This window comes from Nicotiana attenuata, unplaced genomic scaffold (genome assembly GCF_001879085.1).
Source record: "Nicotiana attenuata strain UT unplaced genomic scaffold, NIATTr2, whole genome shotgun sequence".
Taxonomy (NCBI): Eukaryota; Viridiplantae; Streptophyta; class Magnoliopsida; order Solanales; family Solanaceae; genus Nicotiana; species Nicotiana attenuata.
The window spans coordinates 1,626,456-1,631,636 of record NW_017670241.1 but is presented as its reverse complement, the minus strand read 5'-3'; positions in this window follow the sequence as shown (position 1 = coordinate 1,631,636).

The window sequence follows — 5,181 nt, the reverse complement described above, 5'->3', positions numbered from 1 at the left end:
CGTGCTCACATGTAGTACTCCACTTGGCTTACTAGCCTTTTTATTTCCTTTCAAATCAACTTTCTTGGCACTCTTAGCTAAGGCCCTTTTTATATTGGCCTCACTCTTCTTCTTGTGGCTCCTTGTAGTTCTTCCTCTTGTGGGAGAAATCGCTACAGGGATAGAAGGAACAGCCTTTTATTAGTGCTATTCATTGCCTTTCTACGGATCTTAACTCCTGCAGTTTTTTCCTTCTTTGGATTGTAACTATCAGACACTCTCTTCATTAGGTCATGGAGGGGTTCCTTCCTAGATGGAATAGGTTCTTGGCACCTTTTCTCAGCCAAACTAGCCCATTCGCTGCACTAGCATCTCTAGACCCACTTTAGTAAGGTCTAGATCAGATGTGTCAAGTGCATGAACCTAGTTCTTCCATACAGCATTTCATTTTCAGTTTCACAAGCCCTACGTTCTAGGTCTTTGCACTTTGCTTTCAAAATGACACACTCCTTTGACAATTGTTCCTTTTCATTATTCACATCTTTAGACTCATCAATTAATTCCAACAGTAATTCAAACAGTCTTTCTTTAGACAGAAATTTAATTTTATCTTTTAATTGAAAGACACTTACCTCAGGTTCTTCATCAGATTCTCTAATAGTCATTAGAGCTCGTTCATCATCATCATCATTGTCATCCGAGCTTTCATCTGAACTATCTCCCCAAGCAACAACCATAGCCTTTAATCCTTTGTTGTTTCGTTTGTTAGGATGAACATGTTCCTTCTTCATGTTCCTTCGTTCAGCTCTTTCCTTTTTCCACTCAATTTTCTACAAAGGACAGTTCTTGATTATGTGATCAGTCTTTCCACACTTGTAGCATCCATCATTAGCCTGCTTCTCTTGAGCTCTTGCGTTGCTGTAGTTCCACGTCTTGAAGAATCCTTTCCTCTCCTAGGTACTTCTTAAAGTATTTGGTAATATTTCCCTTTCATCATCTTCCATGTTAGAACCTTCAGTGATTCTGAGTGTCAGACTAATTTCCTTCTTAGGCACATCCATTTTCATGGTTTGTCTTCTAAGTTCATAAGCTGTGAAATTTCTAGTCAACTCATCCAAAGGAAGTGTAGAAATATTCTTTGATTCCTGAATGGCAGTGATCTTGCTTTCCCATGTGATTGGCAAGACCCTAGTTAGTATCTTCTCAACCCTCTCATCTTTAGGGATAATCGTTCCAAGAGACTTTAGTTCATTTGTCATTGTAGTGAACCTTGTGTACATCTCCTGAATGGTTTCTTCATCTCTCATGGCAAAGTTTTCATACTAAGAGTATAGTAGAGTTCCTCTTAATCTCTTCACCTGAGTTATTCCTTGATGGGCCACTTGCAGGGTGTCATAAATTTTCTTGGCATTGGAACCACTTTGGATTCTGCTGTACTCATCTGGACCGAGTTCACAGACAAATCATTTCTTGGCTTTGGCATTCTTTTCCCACTACTTGAAATCGTCAGCATTGCAATCAGCTCTTGTCTTTGGCACATCTACTCCTTCAACATTTTTCTTCAAGGTGGATAGTGGATCATCATTAATTATGTCGCATACCTCGTAGTCCTCGGCCTGTATGTGATCTCTCATCCTAGTCTTCCACCAATAATAGTACTGGCCTTTAAAGAGTGTTGTCCTAGCACTGGATTGCCCTTCCCAATTTCTAGGTGGTGCACTCATCTTGATCTTTTCCTAAGGTGTTAGCCTCTGCAAGGATAACCTACTCTGATACCAATTGATATTTTACACTTCAATGCCACACAATAGGGGGATGATTTGTGTGTTGTTCAATTTTTGCGTGCACTGATTTATAGAAGGACTTGGTTATTCTATGCGTTCCTTACACTACAATCGCGGAATAAATAATGTAAAAATAAGGAACACAAGGATTTTTACGTGAAGCACCCGGCTCAAAAGGTGAAAAAATCATGACTTACTACCCAGTAGGATTTTTTCTAAACACTTCAACACAACTCTGAGCCAACAACTTACAAACGCTTGCAAAACTAAGGATTAACTCTAACCCTTGTAGCAACACACCACAGGCTGTTGCGGCCACTTCAAGTTAACTCTAACTTGAATGATACAAATCGAGTTTACAACTTCTTGCAACCTAAAGATTAACTCTAACCCTTGTGGCAACACGCCATAGGCTGTTGCGACCACTTCAACTTAATTGTAACTTGAATGATACAACTCAGGTACCTAGTACAATCTGCTTCTAAGAAGGCTGAAAGGTACAACTCAAAACGCCTACTACACTTTGAACTAGAAATAAAGAAAGACACATAAAACTCTTTATGAAACTGGTTCTTCAATCTGGTTCATGTAGCTTCAGAATCACACTTTTGAATCTCATAGGAGTTGCTCACAAAATGCCTCGCTAGTTTGCTCTCAATTCTGCTTTTACTTCGGTACATGTGTGTCACCTGTAAAAGAGAACACGATTGGTATTTATAAAGTTAGTAGAATAAGGATAAAGTAGAGTTCTAATGCTTTACTCTTCCTTGGTGGAAGAGTTCTAGTTATCTTCAACTTCTAACTCTTTCCTCATCTTGGATAAAGTTTTCTTCAAGTAAGGAGTATTGCTCCTTATTAAATATGTAACCTTTTTGTTCAGGGATTATTAGAAATAACCACTTATACTTATCCCTTGCACGTTTTTGTCATTTGCTTAAATCTGACCGTGACCTGTGTGCACGGTCCATGGACCTGGTTCATACATGTGTTCCTTTGTACATCATCAAAACCAAAACCGCTCATGTCTAACCTAGCTACTGCTATTGCTAAATTGATTTGGCTTCGGAATCTTCTTCGTGATCTACATGTATGCCTTCCACATGTTCCCTAGTTGATATGTGATAACTTATATCCTACATATATCAATGCCAATTCTATCTTTCATGCTTGAACAATACATATTGCGCTTGATTTCCATTTATTCAAAAAAAAAAAGCTGCAGTCAAAGACCTTGATGTTCAATTTATTAGCTCTATTAATTAGCTTGCTGATATACTCACAAAGAGTCATTCTACAAAATGTTTCTAGTGATGCATAACAAGTTTGTTGTGCTTTCCTAGCTTCACTTGCAAGTACGTATTAGGGAATTTTATTAATCGTGTATTATCTATATAACTAAATTGAGATAATTACAAGTATAGCTATCAGACTATAGTTGGTTTGGGTCAAGACTTATCTTGCAGACCTCTATTTCTACTCAAACACTCTTATGGTTGTGTCTAAGAGGACATCTTCTCTTCATTTATAAATATTAAAACAGAAATGGGCTTAAACTACGCCTAACCTATTCGCTTTGATTTAGAAATTACCACGCATTAATATTTTGTTAAAACTCCCCCCACTATTAAAAATGTAGCGTATTTATACCCTTATTTCTGACAAACCTTTGCTGAATAAAAAATATTTTGTTTCATATGATATGACAATTGCTTATTGGTAAAAATTAAAATCCCACACCAACTCATATCTTATCAGAAAATAACCCATCCACGACTCGTCTTAACCACACTGACCGGTTAAACCCTTTTTTAGTCCCTCAAAACACCCACTTCCTTTTGATTCAACCTCTTCTATCTTCATCAATTAGGGTTATGTAAATTCTCTCCTCTCTCATCTCTCATCTCTCATCTCTCATCTCTCATCTCTCATCTCTCATCTCTCATCTCTCATTTCCATCTCCTAACTAAGAATCTTCCGCCGACCATCTACCACCACAAAAGGTTTGTAAGACGAGATGTGTAAACAGAACTTCCATGGAACATAAAACTAAGAGAAAGAGCATTGCTTGCGTTACTAGGATATAAGAAATGAAACAACATATATTCTTGGTATTCCTTTTGGACACTACAAATCTAAGTAATTTAACAACCTAGAAAAGGATGTGCGAGGAAAAAAACAGCCCCCAGATTGTAGACTTCCTCTCTCTAGAATGCGATTCTCTCTCAGCATCAGCTGAAATGGCGAGAAAATCGAGGAATAGAGGCGGAGGTCAGAAGATCCATGGAAGTCAGACAACAAATTCAGTATGCATGGGAGTTCCACAGTCGGGAGATGCAAAGAAAGTGAAAAGTATCAATTCGACCCAAGGAATTATACCTTTAGATATCAACCAGATCTCAAATTCTACCACACCAAAGGGAGGGAGCGATGAAATAATAATGGCGAGCAGGGCGTCATGGGCAGATCGAGTTGATGAGAAAGAGAAGAATAGAAAAAGTACAGGTTTGACTAAAACCCTAGATTCAAGTGCTAAAACATGGAGTAATGTTGTGGGTACACTACCGATAGAGGAAGGTTTAGACTTAATGACGGAAGTTACGGAACAAAATGTGAAAATAACAATGGAGGACATAAAGGATGAGGTGGATTACTGGACAACAACTGTTGTATGCTATGTTTTAGGTTCGAATCCTCCGCAAGTAGTAATTGATGGTTATTTCAGTAGAATTTGGGGAGCTCTGGGGATAGACAAGGTAGCACAACAAAATAGAGGGGTATTCCTTGTGATATTTCACAGTGTTGAGAGTAGAAGTAAAGCAGTGGAAGAAGGAGTGCAAATGTTTGATAGGAAACCAGTAATTGTTAAGCCATGGAAGCCAGATATGGAGATCACAAAGGAGCAGATGGAGAACATTCCAATTTGGGTGAGATTGATAGGGGTAGACATCAAGTATTGGGGGCAAGCAGCCCTTACAAAAATTGCGGGGCTAATTGGAAAACCACTAAAGGCAGATGCGGCTACTACTAACAAAGATAGATTAACATATGCAAGAGTCCTAGTAGAGGTAAAACTGAATCGGCAATATCTATCTAGCATAAGATTTGAGAATGAGACAGGAAAAATAATTGAACAGGCAATCCACTATGAATGGAAACCTGTTTTATGTGGAAAATGCAAGAATTATGGACATGATATGTATGAATATAGGAAATATATCCAGGAGGAAAAAGAGAAGAATAAGAAACAGCAAAAAGTACAGAAGCAGGTAGTACAACAGAAAGAAGAGGAAAACATTCAGAATGATCAAGCACAGCAAATGGGAATAGAACAACAACAACAACAGGAAAAGCAGGGGAATAACAAGCAACCAGAAAGGGGAAAGAATCCAGTTCAAAACTATGGATATAGGGGGGAAAA